Source organism: Salvelinus alpinus, chromosome 10, assembly GCF_045679555.1.
Source record: "Salvelinus alpinus chromosome 10, SLU_Salpinus.1, whole genome shotgun sequence".
Classification (NCBI taxonomy): domain Eukaryota; kingdom Metazoa; phylum Chordata; class Actinopteri; order Salmoniformes; family Salmonidae; genus Salvelinus; species Salvelinus alpinus.
The window spans coordinates 72,285,892-72,297,000 of NC_092095.1; the positions used below are offsets into that span (position 1 = coordinate 72,285,892).

At 38.1% G+C, this 11,109-nt stretch overlaps 1 protein-coding gene across 1 annotated transcript in view; it reads left to right on the plus strand.

Annotated features, from left to right (window-relative positions):
• Positions 1 to 11,109, plus strand: part of LOC139533076 (zinc finger protein 135-like) — a 302,249-nt gene that overhangs the window by 144,613 nt on the left and 146,527 nt on the right. The window lies entirely within an intron of this gene.

Below are 11,109 nucleotides of genomic sequence, written 5' to 3' on the forward strand. Positions count from 1 at the left end.
TAGATCTGACAGTATGAATGGTTGTTATGGTTGTATTCAGTTCTTCATATTAGATCTGACAGTATGAATGGTTCTTATGGTTGTATTCAGTTCTTCATATTAGATCTGACAGTATGAATGGTTGTTATGGTTGTATTCAGTTCGTCATATTAGATCTGACAGTATGAATGGTTCTTATGGTTGTATTCAGTTCTTCATATTAGATCTGACAGTATGAATGGTTGTTATGGTTGTATTCAGTTCTTCATATTAGATCTGACAGTATGAATGGTTGTTATGGTTGTATTCAGTTCTTCATATTAGATCTGACAGTATGAATGGTTGTTATGGTTGTATTCAGTTCTTCATATTAGATCTGACAGTATGAATGGTTGTTATGGTTGTATTCAGTTCTTCATATTAGATCTGACAGTATGAATGGTTCTTATGGTTGTATTCAGTTCTTCATATTAGATCTGACAGTATGAATGGTTGTTATGGTTGTATTCAGTTCTTCATATTAGATCTGACAGTATGAATGGTTCTTATGGTTGTATTCAGTTCTTCATATTAGATCTGACAGTATGAATGGTTGTTATGGTTGTATTCAGTTCTTCATATTAGATCTGACAGTATGAATGGTTGTTATGGTTGTATTCAGTTCTTCATATTAGATCTGACAGTATGAATGGTTGTTATGGTTGTATTCAGTTCTTCATATTAGATCTGACAGTATGAATGGTTGTTATGGTTGTATTCAGTTCTTCATATTAGATCTGACAGTATGAATGGTTGTTATGGTTGTATTCAGTTCTTCATATTAGATCTGACAGTATGAATGGTTGTTATGGTTGTATTCAGTTCTTCATATTAGATCTGACAGTATGAATGGTTCTTATGGTTGTATTCAGTTCTTCATATTAGATCTGACAGTATGAATGGTTCTTATGGTTGTATTCAGTTCTTCATATTAGATCTGACAGTATGAATGGTTCTTATGGTTGTATTCAGTTCTTCATATTAGATCTGACAGTATGAATGGTTCTTATGGTTGTATTCAGTTCTTCATATTAGATCTGACAGTATGAATGGTTCTTATGGTTGTATTCAGTTCTTCATATTAGATCTGACAGTATGAATGGTTGTTATGGTTGTATTCAGTTCTTCATATTAGATCTGACAGTATGAATGGTTCTTATGGTTGTATTCAGTTCTTCATATTAGATCTGACAGTATGAATGGTTGTTATGGTTGTATTCAGTTCTTCATATTAGATCTGACAGTATGAATGGTTCTTATGGTTGTATTCAGTTCTTCATATTAGATCTGACAGTATGAATGGTTCTTATGGTTGTATTCAGTTCTTCATATTAGATCTGACAGTATGAATGGTTGTTATGGTTGTATTCAGTTCTTCATATTAGATCTGACAGTATGAATGGTTCTTATGGTTGTATTCAGTTCTTCATATTAGATCTGACAGTATGAATGGTTCTTATGGTTGTATTCAGTTCTTCATATTAGATCTGACAGTATGAATGGTTGTTATGGTTGTATTCAGTTCTTCATATTAGATCTGACAGTATGAATGGTTGTTATGGTTGTATTCAGTTCTTCATATTAGATCTGACAGTATGAATGGTTGTTATGGTTGTATTCAGTTCTTCATATTAGATCTGACAGTATGAATGGTTGTTATGGTTGTATTCAGTTCTTCATATTAGATCTGACAGTATGAATGGTTGTTATGGTTGTATTCAGTTCTTCATATTAGATCTGACAGTATGAATGGTTCTTATGGTTGTATTCAGTTCTTCATATTAGATCTGACAGTATGAATGGTTGTTATGGTTGTATTCAGTTCTTCATATTAGATCTGACAGTATGAATGGTTGTTATGGTTGTATTCAGTTCTTCATATTAGATCTGACAGTATGAATGGTTCTTATGGTTGTATTCAGTTCTTCATATTAGATCTGACAGTATGAATGGTTCTTATGGTTGTATTCAGTTCTTCATATTAGATCTGACAGTATGAATGGTTGTTATGGTTGTATTCAGTTCTTCATATTAGATCTGACAGTATGAATGGTTCTTATGGTTGTATTCAGTTCTTCATATTAGATCTGACAGTATGAATGGTTGTTATGGTTGTATTCAGTTCTTCATATTAGATCTGACAGTATGAATGGTTGTTATGGTTGTATTCAGTTCTTCATATTAGATCTGACAGTATGAATGGTTGTTATGGTAGTATTCAGTTCTTCATATTAGATCTGACAGTATGAATGGTTGTTATGGTTGTATTCAGTTCTTCATATTAGATCTGACAGTATGAATGGTTGTTATGGTTGTATTCAGTTCTTCATATTAGATCTGACAGTATGAATGGTTGTTATGGTTGTATTCAGTTCTTCATATTAGATCTGACAGTATGAATGGTTGTTATGGTAGTATTCAGTTCTTCATATTAGATCTGACAGTATGAATGGTTGTTATGGTTGTATTCAGTTCTTCATATTAGATCTGACAGTATGAATGGTTGTTATGGTAGTATTCAGTTCTTCATATTAGATCTGACAGTATGAATGGTTGTTATGGTAGTATTCAGTTCTTCATATTAGATCTGACAGTATGAATGGTTGTTATGGTAGTATTCAGTTCTTCATATTAGATCTGACAGTATGAATGGTTGTTATGGTTGTATTCAGTTCTTCATATTAGATCTGACAGTATGAATGGTTGTTATGGTTGTATTCAGTTCTTCATATTAGATCTGACAGTATGAATGGTTGTTATGGTTGTATTCAGTTCTTCATATTAGATCTGACAGTATGAATGGTTGTTATGGTTGTATTCAGTTCTTCATATTAGATCTGACAGTATGAATGGTTGTTATGGTTGTATTCAGTTCTTCATATTAGATCTGACAGTATGAATGGTTGTTATGGTTGTATTCAGTTCTTCATATTAGATCTGACAGTATGAATGGTTCTTATGGGCTGAGTGCCTGGAGTATTTTTGTATGACTACAGTCAGGAGTTCTCTCTGACCCTGTGATGTCACCAGTACATTCATCTTAAGATAGCCAGGTGAGACAACCACATATCACAGTAAATACATTTCTCCTCAATTAGTCAGTGTCACATTATTATTATTATTTTGGGGGGATACTCTTTAAAGATGTAGGGTTTCGGGCAGATGGGCAGGGACTCTGCTGTCCTACCATCAGAGGGAAGCTGGTGCCACCATTGGGGTGCCAGGACAGAGAAGTGCTTAGACTGGACTGAGAGGGAGCTTGACCTCCTGTAGCAGTGGGACGGCCATGAGACCAGAGGTGGCAGAACTGAGTGCTCGGGTTGGGATACAGGGTTTGAGCATCGCCTGAAGGTAGAGATGGGGCTGTTCCTCTTGCTGCACCGTAAGTAAACACCATTGTCTTGTAGTGGATGTGAGCTTCGACTGGAAGCCAGTGGAATGTACGGAGGAGCAGGGTGACATGGGGGAACTTGGGAAGGTTAAACATCCAGATGGACTGCAGTGTTCTAGATAAGTTCAGTGGCGACCCATCATTCAGGGCAGGTGGGCCACCTGTTTTGAGCCCCACAGTTTTAGTGATAAAAAAATGATCTGTTTGCAAACAATGTAAAAAACATGTAATTGAGTTGTTAATATGTTAGTATACAAACATGGTCTCTTTTTCGTTTTCTTGAGTTAGGCAGCTCAAATGCAGGTCTTTCAGCCTAGCTCATTGCTTTCTGTGGAGGTGGGGCAAGCCAGCAGAAAATACGGAGCGTTGTGCCGTGATTGGCTCAGTGTTCTGTCATTCATGGGGACAATGCGTCACTGCCAAGTCTAAGGGTAGAACTTGAAAATTCAAGCCCCTTGGGTGCTGCCATAGAGTTACATTAGAAGTGCCCATCCAAGAAGGCTCAAGGTCATTGTCCACAGATAAAATAACGTCAAATCATGTGATATCTACAGTCGCTTTGATTGGACTGATCATGTCAACATCTTACTTTCAAAATCTGAGCTAGCAGTCATCATCATGAATCAAGTTGACAATCTACTGGCAAATCCTTTTTAATCTTTGTCATATGAAGAGAAATAATGAGAAATTATAGATAAAACGTATCGGTGCTCATCGGCCATTGGACAAACATTACACAACAAGTTGGAAATGGCGAATTCAACAATGAGTGGTTTGGAAGGAATCAGTGGCTAACTGCAAGCATTGCAAAGCAATCATTAGCCTGCTATTCAGTGGAGTGGCTCTGTGGTCCCAAGTCGAAGATTAAGGGGCTCTTTTCCTCGTTTAAAATTGTAAACATTCAACATTGGCCCTGCTGTCAATGAAGCTTGATTTGTGCCGCGCTCAAAACAACTTAACTCGGTACTGCAAAATCTGACTTGAGTGAGTTCAAGACAACTGGGAACTCGGGGAAAAACAAGCTACGACTGGGAAAATTTGTTTTAAACTTTCATCCAACTCGGAATTGTAAATTGGGAACTCGGGCCTCTTTCTACAGCTACGACCTGAAGATCACTGACGTCATCATGATTCCATTATTTTTACCTTCGAGTTCCCAGTTGTCTTGAAAGCACCATAAATCCAGAGAATGCCAGACTTTGATGACAAAGTTTGATGACAAAATATGCCCACGAAGGACTGCCGTGCCACCTTCCTGTTCAAGTGAGCACAGCATAACAAGGTGAGTCCAAAAATGTCTTGTCTGCTGCTGCATTAATGATGTAATATGCCAGGGAGATATGTATACTGTAGCTAAGAAAGTAATAGTAGTGTATGTTGTGTAGTAAAATGTTAGTAGCCCATGTGCCTCACCCTAATAATTTGGTCTATTTTCACCTCTTCATTTTGTCTCCTGTTCTGACTTGGTGGTTCACATGTAGCCTATAACCTGTTTTTGAGAAATGTAATCATTGAATATTGTAAGAATTTTCATTGTCTGCGTGTCTGCCCTTTTATTTATCCTACGGTTCTGACTGGTCGTACAGGGAGAACACTGTAAGAACGGTCCATGTTCTGAATTCTGTTGCTTTGTATTTCAAAAGGACTGCACAAATAGTTATATTGACTACGTCCATCGTAGCTCGCTCATTAATGTCTTATTCGAAATTACAGATTTTCTCTTATCCGCTTTACATCCCCTTGTGCCATAGTTTGTACATCTCAATTGTCAGTAGAAACCACATTTGTTTAAGTAAGTCAGCCATGTTTTTTTTTAAAGCAGTAAATGAGGCTGAATGAACTGTTTCGTTACCAGACAAGGCTCCGTTGATAGCCAGGTGTAGCAGTGGTAAGTTGTTGGGACTATGCTGTTGGGTCAGCTTTATGTAACAGTTTGTGGGCACCGTTTCAGTGCAATTAATGTATTGTTTAGTGTCTTGTTGTGTCGTGGCTTTGCTGGCAATGCATCCCACTTTTAATTTTTTATTTTATTTAATCTTTATTTATCTAGTCAAGTCAGTTAACAACAAATAGTTATTTAAAATGGCGGCCAAACCCGGACGATGCTGGGCTAAGTGTGCTCTTCCCTATGTAATTCCCTTAAGCCCTTAAAATGTTTGCGCCCAACGTGGGACAGGAGTTTGACGGCACAAGCGGGGAGCCCAGCCAACAGAGATTTGAGAAATGTTTTTGTTCTCTTCCCCAGATCTGTGCCTCGCCACAAACCTGTCTCGAAGCTCAACAGACTATTTCTTTGATTTCATTGCTTGGTTTTTGCTCTGACTTGCACTGTCAACTGTGGGACCATATATAGACAGGTGTGATCCTTTTCCAATCATGTCCAATCATTTGAATTTACCACAGGTGGATTCCAGTCAAGTTATAGAAACATCTCAAGGATGATCAATGGAAACAGGATGCACTTGAGCTCAATTTCGAGTCTGAGCAAAGGGTCTGAATAATAAATAAGGTGTTCATTTTTATATATTTGCAAAATTTTCTAAAAACCTGTTTTCACTTTGTCATTATGGGGTATAGTGTGTATATTGATGAGGGGGAAAAAAAATGCATTTAATCAATTTTCGAATAAGTCTGTAACTTAACAAAATGTGGAAAAAGTCAAGGGCTCTTATATAATGCCCTGTATATGCTTCAAACTACAGATGTAAGGTTCTGAAATGGTAAACACAATGACATAATGGAAAATGCATGTTCAATGGTTATCTCTGTATTAGTATTACTAACATTAAAACACCTAGGTAGATCAGTGGTTATCTCTGTATTAGTATTATCTCTGTTTTACCCACGTTAACCACCGCTCTACCTAGGTGTTTTAACGTGGGTAAAACAGAGATAATACTAATACCGAGACAACCACTGATCTACCTAGGTGTTTTAATGTTGGTAATACTAATAGAGACAACCACTGCTCTACCTAGGTGTTTTATCTCGGTATTAGTATTATCTCTGTATTACCCACATTAAAACACCTAGGTAGAGCAGTGGTTATCTCTGTATTAGTATTATCTCTGTATTACCCACATTAAAACACCTAGGTAGAGCAGAGAGGACAGAGCATGTGGCTTTGTAACACACAGGTGTTTCATCTCCACACTGGGATGATTTTAACAGTGCAACGCCACACAGGCCTCATGCCGCTCAGGTAGGAGAGTACCAGAAATAAAATAATAAAAAAACACAAAACTAATGAAGGAACACACAGTCACCAACAATATATCCCTGGCGTCAATAGTTTCAACTGGCTCAGCTCGCTGTTACAGTACAGCACCACCAAATTCCATTTATTAAGTAACCATCTGTCTTATGTAACCATAAAAACGTAACATACCATACTCTTTTGAGAGTTCCAGATTTATATTTACTATGTTACATCTAGTCTATGAGATGAGGCTGCTCCTTAACCTACATTATGCACACGCAGGTCAAGAGGTGTGTTTTCCTTTCAACATCTGCATGTGGCATAAGCTCACCCACCTCACTGCATGAATTTAAAATAGTTAATAACTTTGGCTGTGAGTGATGGGAAAAAATCTGACTCTAAGGCAATTACTTGAATAATTCAATGAATGTTTTGTTAACAAACTTGATGATAAAAATGTTTTTTTAAATGTGACTTCGCTATGGGGCCATCAATGGGAATTTGGCCGTGCTTCAGCTGAACTGCAGTACGGAAAATGCCCTCTGAGCACAGTGGAAAGCATGCTTATAGACTGGAAGCCTGCCCCCTTGATCCGAGAAGGGTGTAATTGCAGACCGCAATTAGGGGCGTTCTCTGATATCGGGTGTTTCATGAAATCAAGTTTACACCAATTGATGCTCCCCATTGGTCCGTGGCCGTTTCTTTTGCGTTGGGGACAACAGTTGTTGACAAATGTAGCATTGTAGCTAAACCATAACCCTTTTCCTAACCTTAATCTCAGTCTCCTAACCGCCATGTTAATTATCATAACCTGACACGTTAGTTTTCCAAACCTGCATGGTAAACAAATCCCTAACCCTCACCCTTTTCCTAACCTTAACCTCAGTCTCCTAACCTGCCACGCTAATTCACCTAACCTGCCACTTTAATTGTCCTAACCTGCCACTTTAATGATCCTAACCTGCCACTTTAATTATCCTAGCCTGTTATGTATGCTATGCGCCTAGTTAAATAAATATATATTTTTTTTACCAAATAGTCTCCATCAGTTTCATAACACCAGTTCTGACCAATGGCATGTATCCATTTTTCTTATTTATGGGAACATCCACATCAAGAAACTGTACAGTAGTTCTCCTGGGAGGCGCGGGAAATAGTTGAAAGAGCGATTGGTGCTGAGGAAGCTATGGCAGTGGATGCCCCGCAACCTGTTGAGATTCATAACGTCGTTCACCAGTTGAAGGATACCGATTCTAAAGATTAATTGTACGTGCTGCTGAAAGGTTTTTGGGAGTTCAGGAATTAACATTGGAAGCATTGCAGGCAGTGGTGGAAAAATACCCATTTGTCATACTTGAGTAAAAGTAAAGATACTTGAGTCCTTTCCTATCAAGGTAAAAGTGAAAGCCACCCAGTAAAATACTACTTGAGTAAAAGTCTAAAAGTATTTAGTTTTTTATTTATTCTATTTTATTTCACCTTTATTTAACCAGGTAGGCAAATTGAGAACACGTTCTCATTTACAATTGCGACCTGGCCAAGATAAAGCAAAGCAGTTCGACACATACAACAACACATAGTTACACATGGAGTAAAACAAACATACAGTCAATAATACAGTGAAAAATAAGTCTATATACAATGTGAGCAAGTGAGGTGAGATAAGGGAGGTGAAGGCAAACAAAATATATATATAAATAAATAAAAATATAAAAAGGCCATGGTGGCGAAGTAAATACAATATAGCAAGTAAAAAATAAAATAATAATAATAAAAATAAAAAATAAAAACACTGGAATGGTTGGTTTGCAGTGGAAGAAAGTGTAAAGTAGAGATAGAAATAATGGGGTGCAAAGGAGCAAAATAAATAAATACAGTAGGTAAAGAGGTAGATGTTTGGGCTAAATTATAGATGGGCTATGTACAGGTGCAGTAATCTATGAGCTGCTCTGACAGCTGGTGCTTAAAGCTAGTGAGGGAGATAAGTGTTTCCAGTTTAACATATACATAAGTATCAAAAGTAAATGTAATTGCTAAAATATACTTACATATCAAAAGTAAAAGTACAAAACATTTCTAATTTATTATATTAAGCAAACCAGACAGAACGATTTTATTGTAGTTTAAATGTAAGGGGCACACTCCAACACTCAGACATAGCGTGCGTTCCTAAATTCGCTCTGGCTATATACTCCGATTTCAATGCACTCTCGTCTGAGTGTGCCAGAGGGCTTAATAACTGATGATAAACGAACGCTCAACACCCCTTGAATACGGCCGGTGTCAGTAAACTTCGTCAAAAAAAGCGTAATTAAATTGTTGCCTGCAGCACAGTTAATGCTCTGGATAACACGAACACAGCCTAACCAGCTCTGCTAAGGCGAGTAAAATGGTCAGAGTTCTCTCATTTGTACTGGAAGTAGCTAGCAAGCTAGCCAATGTTAACCAGTTAGCTTGGATGCTTGACTGCCGTTGTGAGGTCAGAACGCTTGAATCAACCCTACTCCTCCGCCAGAGCGTCCAGTGTGGCTCTGAACGCCCCGAGAGCGATACGAACTGACAATCTGACAACGCTCTGAATTTACGAACGCCCAAGCGCACTCTGACACTCCAGATTGAATTTAAGATCACGCCCATAATTTACAAACAGAGCATTTGTGTTTAGTTAGTCCGACAGATCAGATGCAGTAGGGATGCGTGAATTGACATTTTTTCCTGTCCTGCTAATCATTCAAAATGTAACGAGTACTTTTGGGTGTCAGGGAAAATGTATGGAGTAGAAAGTACATTATTTTATTTAGGAATGTAGTGGAGTAAAAGTAGAAGTTGTCAAAAATATCAAAAGTAAAGTACAGATACCACAAAAAACTACTTACGTAATACTTAAAATATTTGTACTTAAGTACTTTACATCACTGATTGCAGGGAATACTGACTAAAGATGTTCCTCCCTACGAGGCCCATGAGACTGTGTAGGGATGTGATGTGAATTAGACTGTGACTGAAGGAGTGGGAAGTTATTATTTATCTATTTTTGTATTTTGTTTTGATGTCGTTGTCCCCCCCCCCCCCCCCTTTCCGCATTGGACGTGTATCTTTTTCTACACTTTACTAACCGTACAGTAGGTGGCGGCAGAGACGTTATATTTGTGTAAATGTCAGTATTCCAGAGAAGAAGATGGCGCTGTTGCACTGTCGAAGTGTGGAACAGGAAGTTCCGGGTAGAAAACGACAGAACTGTGTTATGTCGATAGTGGTTGTGTCCGTTTCAAATGTATCATTGTAGGTATGTAATAGCATGTTTAAACTTTCTAATGTCGAAAGAATATATAACATGCTAGGTAACAAATCCGTCAAGGTATTTTCACGTCTGAATTGTATGTGTTATTTTGAGGTCTAACCGAGTGAGTGAAGAACGTGATTAAAAACGATTTTACAAGTCACATAGATAGACTGGGTTTATCTGAGTGTATGTACATAACTTCGTCAAAGTCATTTCATAAGGATTCCACTTATTTGAGTTAGTTTTTACATGTTCTTGGTTTTGTGTAAAATGTTGTTTATGAACTGGTAAATAGCCTCGTCCGAACCATCCTGATCTCGCGAGTTTACATACACTGTTTCGTTAATGTACGCTCGCGAGATCAGGGTGATTCGGACGAGGCTAGTCAAATGGCGGCTTCAATGGTTTCGGTCGTCTTTCTAGGAGTTTGCTCGTGGTGGCGACATGAGGCTGTGTGATGGAGTGTCAAAATAGAGGGAAGTTATCCTTCACCATTTGGAGAGTGAGGCCAACTGCATGGAATGGCGTCGATTAATGCAGATGAATCGGAGCACGTATCAAACTCATTCCATGGAGGACCAAGTGTCTGCGGGTTTTCGCTCCATCCTTGTACTTGATTAATTAATTAAGGTCACTAATTAGAAAGGAACTCCTCTCATCTGCTTGTCTAGGTTTTAAATGAAATGAAAGAACTAAAACCTGGGAGGCTCGGCCCTCAATGGAATGAGTTTGACACCCCTGAAACAATGGAAATGGAGAGAGAGTTTGAGAAGCAACAACTGTCCTGGAATGCGATCAATTTTGGGGGACAGTTGTGATGATATGGAGCGGGAGGATGAGGGTCTAGTATATGAATGGTCTGTAGTGGAAGAACAGAGATAATGATACTGGAAGCAGTGGCGCATGTAGTATAGAAACTCTAAAGAGGCCCAAGGTAGGGAGCTAGAGTAATAATGTGTCACAGTGGAAAGTTGGGATGGTGTTTGAGGAGACCACAGGGCCTCATTTACACCCTATCTGATTAACCAAGGCCATAAAAAGAGAGGTGAAGTAAAACTGGGCCGCATCCGTGTAAATGAGAACGTGTTCTGAACTAGCCTACCTGGTTAAATAAAGGTGAAATAAAACTTGGTAGATTGTTAATATCTTGTGCTAGTCAGGTTCAGCAAGGGAAGATTCTTCAATTGAAAAATCATATTGGGATGAAGCTTAACCTTT